The 13,927-nt window shown below is 42.0% G+C and overlaps 1 protein-coding gene across 7 annotated transcripts in view; it reads left to right on the top strand.

Moving 5' to 3' along the window:
• Nucleotides 1-13,927, top strand: part of OTUD7A (OTU deubiquitinase 7A) — a 388,360-nt gene that overhangs the window by 344,434 nt on the left and 29,999 nt on the right. The gene's annotated exons all lie outside the window — the stretch shown is intronic.

Genomic DNA, 13,927 nt, shown 5'->3' with positions numbered 1-13,927 from the left:
GGGAGGGCCCAAGCTGCCCACGCGCTCTCCAGGCTCTGAAGCTTCAGGCTGCTGCTGGAATCCTAACCACTGGGCCACCAGGCAACAGTGGTGGTCTTTTAAAGTAACGTCCATGAAACTTGGGCCAGAGGGTTCCAGAGCAGGTAAGCATCATGCTGGAGCCTGGCCCCATGGTGAGTGACATGTACAGCCCCACTCCTGCCCAGACCCTGGCCCTCCGGCCCCAGGACAGATGGGAACAGACCCTGCACTGCTGCTCCCAGCATGGACACTGGCCCGGCAGTTTTTCCCAGAAAGAACCAGGTTAAACATCTGAAGAGGTCGGAAGGGAGCAAGGGTCAGACTCAAGGATGCACTTGACCAACCTCCTGCCTTCTTCCCGCAAGACTCGCAGAGGCCAATCCCAAGGCTTACTGGTGGAGCCCCAGCAGGAGACACTGGAGGTAGGGAGGCGTGTCCACGACTCACTCAGAGAGAAGGCTGGACACCAGGTTGGGGTCCAGGCAGGGCGAACCATCAGCCAGAGAGCCATCATGGATAGGCTGTGTAGAACTGGTGACCACAGGGAGGACGCTCTCCCAGACCCCAGGAAGGCAAGACCAGTATGAGCTCTCTGCCGAGTTCAGATGCGTGAGAAAGCCTGAATGGCAACTGTATCAGTAGATGCAGATGCGGGGAGAGCTGTGAGAGCGAGGCCAGGCAGAGGCGGGGGCTTCCGCGCAGGCGCACTCAAAGCTACAGGACCCATTCTTTCTCATGCTCCTACTCGCAAATCACGACATGTCTGTTTCTTGTGGCTAAAGCAAGAGAAATCAGACATTCTGTGCTACTTACTGCACCTCCAGAGACTTGTGAAGTGCTACCTCCTGTGAAGTGCTACCTCCAAAAGGGCTGCTGCTGGAGTTTGCAGTCCCCTCAGCAAAGGTGAACTCAGCTTGCCCATCACCAGAGCTGCTAGTGGGGCCATGGGTAAGAGGGCTGGTCCCCAGAAGGAAAAGAAGACATGGGAGAGAGAGGAAAATAACTCCACCCCAAGTCATGCGGGTCTGCATGGAAACCAGTGTTGGAGTGAAGTTGCCCATCACCCCCTGGCACATGCAGCCCCAACCCCCACTACAGACACTCTGGGGGAAGAGGGTGTGTGTGCAATGGGAGGAATCCATTACTTGTTATACAACTGGTAAAATCTATGAAAGCAGTTAGTGACGACCTCTGGGTGCTTCATCTGGTTTAATGGCAACTGAGAACTAAGCAAGGGGTCTTCCTGGTGGATCCCAACCAGACGCCCAGACTCAGATGTCATGGATTAAGAGTCCCAGACTGGGTGCATGATCTTGGGCATGTCTCCCAAGCTCCTGGACCATCTTTGTTGTTCAGATGTAAAATGCATTTGGTAGTAAGGTCCCTGCTGGGCTGTATCGGTTTTCCATGGTGGTGGAGTAAACCACACCAAAACTGGGTGGCTTAACACAGAGACACTGGATTTGTTCCTGTTCTGGAGTCAGCATTCTGCTCTGGAATTTTCTGGAGCCTCTCCTGGGGCTGCAGCATCTGGCAGTTAGTCTGGGTGGTGCAGGACCATCCAAGATGGCCTGATTCACAACTCTGGCTCTTGCTGAGCCTCCATCTAGATTTCATCCTTGAGAAGGCTCAAGACCCTTACAGTATGGATCAGGGCAATAAGAGGGGGCAGCCTACTGCGGAGGTTCAGCTCAAGCCTCTACTTGCATCAAGTTTACTAATGTCCCGTGGAAACATTGGCCAAAGCAAGTCCCATGGCTGAGCCAGCCTCTGGGCAGATAGACTCCATCCTTAATAAAAGGAGGGGCAAAGTCCCATTCAGTTCAGTCACTCAGTCGTGTCCAACTCTTTGTGACCCCATGAACTGCAGCACACCAGGCCTCCCTGTCCATCACCAACTCCCAGAGTCCACCCAAACCCATGTGCATGGAGTTGGTGATGCCATTCAGCCATCTCATCCTCTGTCCTCCCCTTCTCCTCCTGCCCCCAATCCCTCACAGCATCAGGGTCTTTTCCAATGAGTCAGCTCTTCGCATGAGGTGGCCAAGTATTGGAGTTTCAGCCTCAGCATCGATCCTTCCAATGAATACCCAGGACTGGTCTCCTTTAGGATGGACTGGTTGGATCTCCTTGCAGTCCAAGGGATTCTCAAGAGTCTTCTCCAGCACCACAGTTCAAAAGCATCAATTCTTCGGCGCTCAGCTTTCTTTATAGTCCAACTGTCACATTGCAAAGGGACAAATACACAGCAAGAAGGCTTTGTGGTCATCAAAGTAGTCGGCCACATTCTCTGATTTCTGTTGGCACTGGGCAGTGAAATCATGGGTTTGAAAGTGGAAAGAAGCTTTTATGACTATAAACATAATGTTTATTAAGACATTGTCACATTCAGCCTGTGAGTTGGCATGCCTGCTGCCTATATGGTATGTTGTAAGGCCTATCCCAAATACCTGAAATGTATGGTTTCCCTGACCTTCCATGGTCCGTCTCCCTGTCCATAGTGTAGTGGATATGACACTCACACTGGCTCATCTGAGTGTCTGATGTTCCACCTTTAGAAATTCATTCCTGTGAGTCTTGAAAACGTTGGAGCCTTAAGGGCTTTCAGGAGTCTCTGACTGTAGAGCAAATCCCTTCCATGAGTTTATATGTCCCACGAGTTTATATATACTCTGCACCTTGACCTCCAGACCGTTGACCTGTAGGAATGGAACATAAAAATAGCTTATTGTTTTGGGCAGTGAGGATTGAAGAAAGAAAGCCATGAACCTCTGCTGGACACCTATCTGCCTTACATACTACCTAAGTGCCACTGCCTTACACACTTCATCTCCACTTTATAAATTAGGCATTACCCTCCTTTACATGTTGGGAAACTAATGTTCTGAGAGATTAGTTGACTTACCTCTGGTTTGTAACTGGTGGAACTAGAATGCAGACTGAGACCTGTCTGAATCCAGCACCCTGCAGTTTACCAGAGAATACGCTGTGACAAGTTTTATAGCTCCTTAAGAAAGATGCAATTTTTTGAGTCCTTGCATATCTGAATATTTCTTTATTCTGTCTCACCCTTGATGGATAGTTTGGGTATCTTTAAATTCATGATATGAATGATGTCATGAAAGGTGTTAAATCAGACAGAAAGCTATCAACTTCCTGGCACTCAAAGTTGGCTAATTAGAAGTAAAACAATTATATGAAATCCAAAGACTAAATATGTTCAACCAACTTCTTACTCCACCTTTACAGACTCTGAAAAAGATTTACTCATTAACTCTACATGTATTAATTGCCTGAGGCATGCTGTGCATTTCCAAACACACTATCTCATTCTGTCATCACTGTAACCCTGTGAGATAAAGGTCATAATTCTTATTTAAAGTATGAGGAAATTTGGATTCAGGATAAAAATTATTTGCCCAGGGTAATCTGCTGAGTGGAAGAGCTGTAGTTAAAATTCAGGTGTCCTGCCTCCCAGGTCTCCTGGCCCCTGATTTTCCTTCTACCCCTTAGCTCAGAAGCCTCTTTCTGTTCTTATAGAGAATTGGGTTCTTGCTCTTTTCTGTGGGTGATAGAATGAGGCCTCTTTGTTTTCTAGTCTAATGCCAGGATGTGTTTCAAGGGAGTATCATTTCAGATCTGAGCCTTCGTTAACAACCTTTGCCATCAGGTGTCTTTCTGTGTGAATGTACAGAAAGGTATTTTCCAACTCAGTCTTCCTGGGTCTCCCTTTTCCTCCTCCGCCAAATACTGAAAACCTTTGAAAGCATTAGTTCTATGATAAATTAATGAGAGGAATTACTTTAAATTTTCAATCGATTTTCAACAACCACTATACTCTTTGGAGGCAGGGAATAAACCAGGACCCTCTCAGTTTGAAGAATACCATGTAAACCCCATTAGGGAAATGAAAATTAAAACCACTACATACCTATAAGAAAGTCAGAAAAAAAATATACTGGCAGTACCAGGTGCTGGTGAGAGTGCAAAGCAAATTTTACATCACATTGTTGGTGATATAAAAATGACACAACCACTCAGGAATACAGTTTGACAGATTGTTGTAAATTTAGAAACACATTTGCCATATGACCCAGCAGTCCTGCTCCTAAGTATTTACCCTGGAGCGCTGGTTCTCAACCAGGAATGATTTTGCCCCCAGGGGACATTGGGCTAGATTTAGGGATATTTTGATTGTCACAACTGAAATGTAGTCTGAATACTGCTAGAATCTAATGGGTAGAAGCAGGGATGCTGCTAAGCCTTCTAAAGTGCACAGGACAGCCCCCCAAACAAAGAAATAGCTAGTCCGAAATTTCAGTAGTGTCCAGATTGAGAAAATCTGCCCCAAAGAAATGAAAATGTGTGTTCACACAAAGTTCTATGTAAAATGTTTATAGAAGTTCCATTCATGGTTGCCCAAAACTGGAAACAACTCGAATGTCCTTTGATTAAAAAAACTGGAGTACATCAATATTATGAAATACTATTCAGGAATTAAAAACAAACTACTGATATATGCAATGACTTGCATGAAAGGATCAGGTCTCAAAAAGTTATGTATTGTATGTATGGTTTCATTTATATGACATTATCCAAAAGACAAAACTATAATGATGGAGAACAGATCAGGGTTTCATTTATTTAGAATGAATGAATGACTTTCCAATATAATTTCTTGAAAAGACTATTCTTTCATCATTGAATTGCTTTTATGTTTTTCAAATACCTGCAGGCAATGTTTATGTGGGTTTGGGAGGTTTATGCTGGGTGGGAGATTCCGTATTATGTCCCATTGAAATATGCGCCTGTCCTTTTGACAATGTCACTTTTATAATAAGTCTTAAAATTAGGAAGCGTCACTCCTCTAACTTTATTCTCCTTTTTCAATATTTCTGGTCCTTTTTTTTTTTTTTGCTTGCCCATACATATTTATAGAATCAGTTTATCTATATCTGAAAAATATTCTGCCAGGATTTTTATTGGTATTACATGAAGTCTGTACATGAATTAGAGGATTGAAGTCTTTAAAATGTTGAGTGTACTTACACATCTTTTTCTATGTATTAGGTAGACACAGTATGCTTCTTCATATATTTAAATCTTCTTTGATTTGTTTTATTAGCATTTTATAATTTTCTGCATAAAAGTTCTATACATGTTTCAGTTCAGTTCAGTCACTCAGTCGTGTCCGACTCTTTGCGACCCCATGAATTGCAGCACGCCAGGCCTCCCTGTCCATCACCATCTCCCGGAGTTCACTCAAACTCATGTCCATCAAGTCGGTGATGCCATCCAGCCATCTCATCCTCTGGCGTCCCCTTCTCTTCCTGCCCCCAGTCCCTCCCAGCATCAGGGTCTTTTCCAATGAGTCAACTCTTCACACCAGGTGACCAAAGTACTGGAGTTTCAGCTTTAGCATCAGTCCTTCCAGTGAACATCCAGCACTGATCTCCTTTAGAATGGACTGGTTGGATCTCCTTGCAGTCCAAGGGACTCTCAAGAGTCTTCTCCAACACCACAGTTCAAAAGCATCAATTCTTCAGCGCTCAGTCTTCTTCACAGTCCAACTCTCACATCCATACATAACCACTGGAAAAACCGTAGCCTTGACTAGATGGACCTTTGTTGGCAAAGTCATGTCTCTGCTTTTGAATATGCTATCTAGGTTGGTTATAACTTTCCTTCCAAGGAGTAAGCATCTTTTAATTTCATGGCTGCAATCACCATCTGATATATACCTGAATATTTCATTTGAAGCTATTGTAAATGATTGTGTGTGTGTGTGCGTGTGTGTGCGTGCTCACACACATGCACAGGTATATGTGTTTTCATTTGGATCTGCAATTATTCATTGCTAGTTATTGCTAGTTACTGATGTTTGTGACTTTGTATTCTGTGATGTTACTAAACTCATATATCAGTGCTAAGAGGTTTAGATTCCTTGGGATTTTCTACACAGATATTCATATAATCAGTGAGTAGGGGTAGGTTTATTTCTTTCTTTCTAATCTCTATGCCTTTTATTTCTTTTTCTTATTGCACTAACTAGAATTTCTAGTATGATGTTGAGCAGACATGATGAGAGAGGAAACTCTTCCCTGGTTATCACTCTTAGTCAGAAATCTTTCATCAATAAGATATTTGTTATAGATTTTTAGTAGGTATTTTTTTATCAGATTGAGGAAGTTTCCTTGTATTTTTTGTTGTTGAGAATTTCTATCATTAATGAATGTTGAATTTTATCATATACATTTCTACATCAGTTAATATGATCATGTGGATTTTTTTCTTCTTTAGACATTAATATGGTAGATTACATTGGATGATATTTGAATATTGAACCAGGGATTTCATTGCAGGGAATCATTGCACTCCAGAGTTTAATTCCACTTTCTCTTGGTATATTAAGAGTTTTTCTTTTGTTATTTCAATTTGGCATATTATGTTGAGAATTTTCGTGTCTATTGCCATGGAGGTTATTGAACATAGCTTTCTGTTTATGCGCTACTGTCTTTGTCTACTTTTGGTCCCAGTGTAATGCTAGTCTCATAAACAAGTTGGAGACAATTATCTCTCCTTCAGGGCTTCCCAGTGGCTCTAGTGGTAAAAGAGTCCACCTGCCAATGGAGGAGACCTAAGAGATGCAGGTTCAGCCCCTGGGTTGGAAAGATCCCCAGGAGAAAGGAATGGCACCCCATTCCAGGATTCTTGTCTGGAAAGTTCTATGGGCAGAGGAGCCTGGTGGGCTACAGTCCATGGGATTGCAAGGAGTCGGACATGACTGAGCATGCATGTGTGCACACACACACACACACACACACCCCTCTATTTTTTCCAGTAAGTTGTATATAATTGGTGATATTTTTTCTTTAAATGTTTGGTAGATTCATAAAATCTGTGAATTCATCTGCAATCAGGTATTGCCTTTTCAGAAGTGTATTAACTATAAATTCAGCTTCTTTAACAGTTACAGAAAATAGAAATAAGTAGTTTTGGGTAGCTTGTTGTTTTGAGAAATTGTTCCATTTCATCAAAGTTGTTGAATTTATGTGCATAGTATTGTTTATGATTTTCTCTTGTAACTTAATACCTCAGGGGGACTTTGGTGATATGCCCTTTCTTTTCGGATTCAGCAGTTAGCGTCTTTTCTTCTTTCTCTCTCTCTCTTTTTTTTTTTTTTTTTTTTGATCTGCATTGTTAAAGTTCTGTCAATTTTATTGATCATTTAAAAGAACCAATTTTGGCTTAATTGGTTGTCCGTATTGGTTTTTAGATTTAAATTTCATTGATTTCTGTTCTTACTTTTAGACTTTCTGCTCATTCTGTTTCCTTTAGGTGTATTTTGCACTGATTTTTCTACTTTATTCAGGTTAAAGCTTAGATTATTGATCTGAGATTTTTTTTTTGTAATATATGTATTTGGGGACTATAAATTTCCCTCTTAAGAGCTGCTTAGCTGCGTATAACAAATTGTGATATGTTGCATTTTTATTTTCATTGTTTAAAATATTTTCTAACTCCCCTTGAGATTTTCTCTTTGACTACTGAATTATTTAAAAGTCTATTGTGTAAGATGGTTTTGTTGTCTTTCTTTACTAATTCTAGTTTAATTGCCTTATGATCTAAGAACATAATTGGTATGATTTAAATCATTTAAAATGCCTTCAGTTTTGTGAAGGAGTGAGCGTATTGTCTGTCTTTGTGAATATTCCCTGTGCATTTTAAAAAGATGTGTATTCTGTACTTGTTGTAAAGTGTTCTGTTGATGTCAGTTAGATCCAGTTGATTGATGGTTTTGTTCAGATTTTCTATACCCTTGCTGATTTTCTGTCTACTTGTTCTTTCAGCTACTGAGAGAGAAGTTTAGAGCCCTGCAATTATACTTATGGCTGTTTCTATTTCTCTTTTCAGTTTTGTCAGTTTTTTCTTCTAAGTATTTTGAAGTCTTATTGTTAAATCCACATTCATTTAGGACTATTCCACCTTCTTTCTGAATTTATCCTTTGATCATTGTGTAATATCTCTTTTTATCTGGGGCAGTTTTCTTTGGTCTGAAGTCTACTTTGCCTGATATTGATAAAGCTTCTTGAAATTGATCTCGATTAAAATTTTTATGATCTGTAATTTTCCATCCTTTTATCTTTAACCTACCTATATCATTATATTTGCAGTGAGTTTCTTTAACACAGCAAATAGGTAGTATTGATTCTAACAATTTCTGTCTATTAACTGCTACATTTATATAATTTGTGTTTAATGTAAGTATTGATCTGTTTGAGTTTTGGTCTCCTGTTTTATTATTTGTTTGCTTTTTCCCATTGTGTTTTTTGTTACTCTGTTCCCCTTTCCTTGTTTCAGTTATTTGAATTTTTAAGATTCTATTTTAATTTAATTTTTATGATTTTAACATCTTTTCATAGAGTTTTTAAGTGGTGGCTCAAGTAATTACAATATACATATTTTAAGCAATTCCTTTTGGAATTCAAGTGCAATTCAAAATCCTTGCTACCAAATAGCTCCCTTATTCTCTCCTTTACGGTATAGTTTTCTTATGTATTTCATCTACATACTTTAAATACCCCATCAGCCAATATAATATTTTTAATGTGGATCTTCAAATATATATTAAAGAACTCAAGAGGAAAAGGATACTCTATTATATGTATGCAAATCATGACTATTTCTGTTGTGCTTCCTTCATTTCTGATGTTCCAACATTTTTCTGGTATCATTTTCTTTCAATCCAAACATTTTCTTTTAATTTTGAGGGAGATTTTCTGGTTGTGAATTCCATTACTTATTCTTCATCTGAGAATATGTTTATTTCACCTTTTACACCTAAAGGATATTTTTAATGGATATAGAATTCTATCAGTAGTTTACCATCCTTTTCTTGCAGCACTTTAAAAATCATGTTTCCCCTTCTTCTCCAGTAGTTCCTGATGAGAAATCTACAAGTCACTTGAATTACTATTCCCCTGTTCAGTGTATCACTTTTCATCTGGCTGCTTTCAGCAATTTTCCTCCATCCTTAGGTTTCAACAATTTGATTTTGTTGTGTCTGGCAGGGCTTTCTTTAGGTGTATCCTCATTAGTTCTCTGAGCTTCTTAAATCTATAGGTCTGAAGTGTTGCCCAGTTTAGGAAGCTTGCAGTCATTATGTCTTTAAGTTTTGTTTTGTTTTGTTTCCTTTTTAGGGGCTCTGTACTCTTTCTCCTTCTGGAACTCTGATGACATGAGTATTACACTTTTGGTACTGTCTAAAGTCACTGAAATTCTCCTTTTGTCAATCTTTTCTTCTCCCTCTTCTTCAGATTGGGTCATCTGTTGATCTGTCTTCAAATTTACTGACTCATTCTCTCTCATCCCCAATCCGCTATTGAGTCCACTCAGTGAATTTTTTCTTCCAGTTACTGTATATTTAATTTCTAACGTGTCCATCACTGATTGGAGCATTTTCACAATAACTTCTTTAAAATGTTTGTCAGATAATTCTGACATCCACCAACTCAGCGTTGGTAGTCTTTTGACCGTTCTCTTCCTTGGGAAAATTGAGATTTTTTGTGGTTCTTCATGTGTCAAGTACATTTGGATTGCATCCTGGACATTTTGAATATTACAAGACTCTGAGTCTTGTTAATAATCTATGAAAAATCTTGACTTTTCATGTTAAGCAGGTAGGTTCACAATGTAAATTTCAACCTGCCTTCTCTGGGCTGTGGTTTTCAAAGCCTTTGCTGTCCTATTTGCCTAAGCCACACATTACACAGTCTGTAACCTGGGCAGGCTTTTGAACTGTGGTGTTGGAGAAGACTCCTGAGAGTCCCTTGGACTGCAAGGAGATCCAACCAGTCCATTCTGAAGGAGATCAGCCCTGGGAGTTCTTTGGAAGGAATGATGCTAAAGCTGAAACTCCAGTACTTTGGCCACCTCATGCGAAGAGTTGACTCATTGGAAAAGACTCTGATGCTGGGAGGGTTTGGGGGCAGGAGGAGAAGGGGACGACAGAGGATGAGATGGCTGGATGGCATCACTGACTCGATGGACGTGGGTCTGAGTGAACTCCGGGAGTTGGTGATGGACAGGGAGGCCTGGTGTGCTGCGATTCATGGGGTCGCAAAGAGTCGGACACGACTGAGTGACTGAACTGGACTGAACTGAACTCAACTGAACTGAACCTGGGCAGGGGACATTCAGTAAGTCCTCAGAGCCTTTGGTGTACTGATTAGGGCAGATCAGATCGATAATCACCCAGCCCAGAGTTGAAGAAAGGGGAATCCAGGAGTTCATAAACAACCTTATGAGATTGTTTTCTGAAGTCCTTCCTGTTTTATAATCTTCCAGGTACTTTCTTGTTCCCTTGGACTCCCTTTTCTGTCCTCCAGCCATAATGTGCTGCTGTACACCTAGCCCTGTCCAGCGCCCCTGCTCACGAAGGGCTCATGTGTGTTTTATATTGTCTCTCCTTCACAGTGCAACATCCTATTGGTGCAGCCAACCCAATCCTTCTTTTTGATTCTCTTGCAAACCCTAGCTCAGTGCTGGCCAAATGGGGCTGCGTGCACCAACAGAGCCAGATCCAGGACCAGCAGGTGTGGTGCTGAGCACTTGTGCTTCCACACACACCCCAGGGGAGACACTCCTGCCTGGGGCCCATTACACCAGTGCCCAGACTTGACCTGTTAGGAGCCAGGGAGCAAAGGCCAGCCCTCTTGGGATGAGAGCTCACACTGTTCTCCCACACAGCCTTTGACTGGGATCTGGAGCAGGGAAGGCTGGCTTTCTTAGGGGATCAAGATTCGCTGGAGATGGGGAAGGACAGCAGCGTCTGACAGGAATTAGAGCCATGTCATCTACTGAGCACACACGTGTTACAATATGATCTGTATCGAGCAGGGCTGTGAAGCTATCATCATCATCACCAATGGCAGAAAACAGATTCAGGAAATTAGTTCTCAGCATCCCTCAGCCCAGAAGGGACAGAGCCAGGATTTGAACTTGAACCTGATTGCCAACATAAACCCACCCTCTTATCAAATCAGAACATCTGATGCACAATCATGCAAATGATCCAAATCAGGTATGAAGAGCAAGAATCAACAACTTATCCTGAAATTTGTGATGAAAATAATCAATTTTGTTCTTTAACCTTTTATAAAGCAATAGCTTACTTTTTCGCCATTGGATGAGACAGGTTATGGAGCCTGAGAGGCTGTTAGAACAAAGAGAAAATGAGACAGAGAGGGGGACCTTTTCAACCTGCCTCTTGGGCAGCCCCCACTGAGGGACTGATGTCCCAGGCCTGCACTGCCCCAGTGTGCTGCTCATTGTGCAACTGACTTCCCATAATTTCATTGCTGTGCTACATAATTTCATAGTAGGTTTGCTACTTTCATTTTTTATTGGGCTTTTTCAGAAATAGCTAGACTCTTAAATGGTTTCCTAATGTACAGTCTCAGAGATATGAACTTGTCAGTCTTTTTTACATTTATTTTTATTTGGCTGCACCAGGTCTTAGATGTGGCATGCAGGATCTTTAGTTGTGGCTTATGGGATCTAGTTCCCTGATCAGGGATCAAACCCAGGCTCCCTGCATTGCGAGCATGGAGTCCTAGCCACTGGACCACCAGCAAAGTTGCTTAATTCAGTCTTTTAAGGAAACCTGAGTGGCATGCTGCTGCTGGGAGGTACTCACCCCTCAGACTGGCACTCTGGGGTCAGGGCTTGGCCTGTTGTGGGAAAGGAGGCATTCTTGCAAATATTCCTCAAGGTTCTGTGACTTCTGTCAGTGAACCAAGCAGGAAGACTGTTCACCTAATGAGTTCTCACATTTGCAAATGCGGAATCCATTCAAAATTTTTAAAGACATTGCTTATTGAAAATATGATTGAAGCTGTCGCTTCATCTGTCAGGAGCCTTCTCTGACCTTCCTATTTAAAGAAGCCCCCATTTACCACCATGCTTATTAACATCTGGTAATTCTTCTTGTTTCATCATCTGTTAATTGTCTGTCTCTGCCACTTAGACCTGCATACACGTGCACACATGAACACCCGCATACACACACACCTGGCAACGGCGCTATCTATACCTATAGCAGGCACTCAGTAAGTATCTGTCACACAAGTGACCCCAGCTTCTTCATTTTAGGCAGTGAGATGAGTCCTCACCCCTAGGCCTTGGCCACTGTTGAGAAGCTCTTTGTCAGATCCCAAGACCCTCTTGGTCCCTTCAGAGTGCCACCATCCTTCTGTCCTAGATCCCCAGACCATAACTCTTAGCAAGGCCCTGGCTGCCTGCACTGTTGTGCCTTAAGAAATCTTTTTGAAAAGCTGCCCATCTGGGCAGACATGGTCCCTGACCAGATACAGAGGCCCACCTCAGGGCACTGGCTGGCCTCAGCCCCTGTGAGACCCTCAGGCTGACTCCCCATCCAGCTTCCTCTCCACCTATGTGTCAGCTCATCAAAAATGTCCTCATGGCTCCAAACCTGCCCAGGAGAAGGGGTCAAACCCCACCACTGGCAGAAATGCTGCCAGTGACACATATGTGTCAACTGAAAAAAATGCACAGCACAAACGTTGAGAATTATGTTTTATTTAGCAAGCAAAACTGAGGGCTTAAGCCCAGGAGGTAGCCTCTCAGATAGCTCAAAGGACTGCTCCAAAAAGGTAAGGGAAGAGCCATGTGGGAGTTTTTACAACACAGACCAAGTAGTCAGAGCATCAAAAGATTACAGTTAATTAAGGAAAATCAGACATCTGAAGTTAAGAAGTACAGTGCTTTTCCATGCATTGGGAAAGTGCAAGAGTCTGGGCTCCCTGAAATTATTCCTTTAATATGCACCTCAGCTACCCGGGGCCAGTATCCTGGGCTTTCTCATCCTCCATATCCTCCGGGTGCACCATCGGGGTGGCTGCAGTGTCTGTTGGTTTGATGGTGGGCATCCTGTCCATCCTGAGTTCCCTCCGAGTTCGCCATCCAGGCAGCTGTAAGGTGATGGCTTGGTGGCTGCGACATCCTCTGCTTACGGACGTGGCAGGCAACAGTGTTTTCACTGACATATGCGTAACGAGTGCTGTGCAGCTATGGGAGGGGAGGAGACCGCATACTACGGCAGAGGCCTCTCTGAGATGACCCTTAGGAAAAGCAAGGGTCGGCAAAGTCCATGGAGTACCCTGCCTTTCACCTAGAGGTGGCGGGGAGGGTTTTATGTAGAAGCTAAATATGCACATATATTCATAGTCCTGTATATGTGTGTATGCACACACAAACACATATGTGCTTGTATTTTTTAAGTTTTTATTGAAATATAGTTGATTTACAATATTGTATTGGTTTCAGGTGTACAGCAAAGTGATTCGGTTGCACATATATACATATTCTTTTTCAGATTCTTTTCTATTACAGGATTATAAGATACTAAGTATAGTTTCCTGTGCTATATCGTAGGACTTTGTTGTTTATATTTTTATATATAGTAGTGTGTATCTGCTAGTCCCAAACTCCAAATTTATCCCTTCCAATACCTTTCCCCTTTGGCAACCATAAGTTTGTTTCCTATGTCTGTGGGTCTGTTTCTGTTTTGTAACAAGTTCATTTGTATCAATTTTTTAGATTCCACAGATAAGTGATATCATATGGTATTTGTCTTTCTCTGTCTGACTTGACTTTACTTAGTATTATCATCTCTAGGTCCATCCATGTATGCTTTTATTTTCGGATGAGAGGGTACACAGGATACTGATAACTATGTCACAAAGAGAATCACCATGGATGGGGTGACTATACAACTTATCTAAATTGGTACATTGTGGAGAGTGAGAATGGCCACCGGCCATTGGTGACCCATAAAGCAGGACTTCCCTGAGCAAAATAGGAGGTGTGGACACCCCACCTTGGG

The sequence above is a fragment of the Bubalus bubalis genome, chromosome 20, assembly GCF_019923935.1.
Source record: "Bubalus bubalis isolate 160015118507 breed Murrah chromosome 20, NDDB_SH_1, whole genome shotgun sequence".
NCBI lineage: Eukaryota > Metazoa > Chordata > Mammalia > Artiodactyla > Bovidae > Bubalus > Bubalus bubalis.
This window is presented reverse-complemented; position numbering and strand designations above follow the sequence as displayed.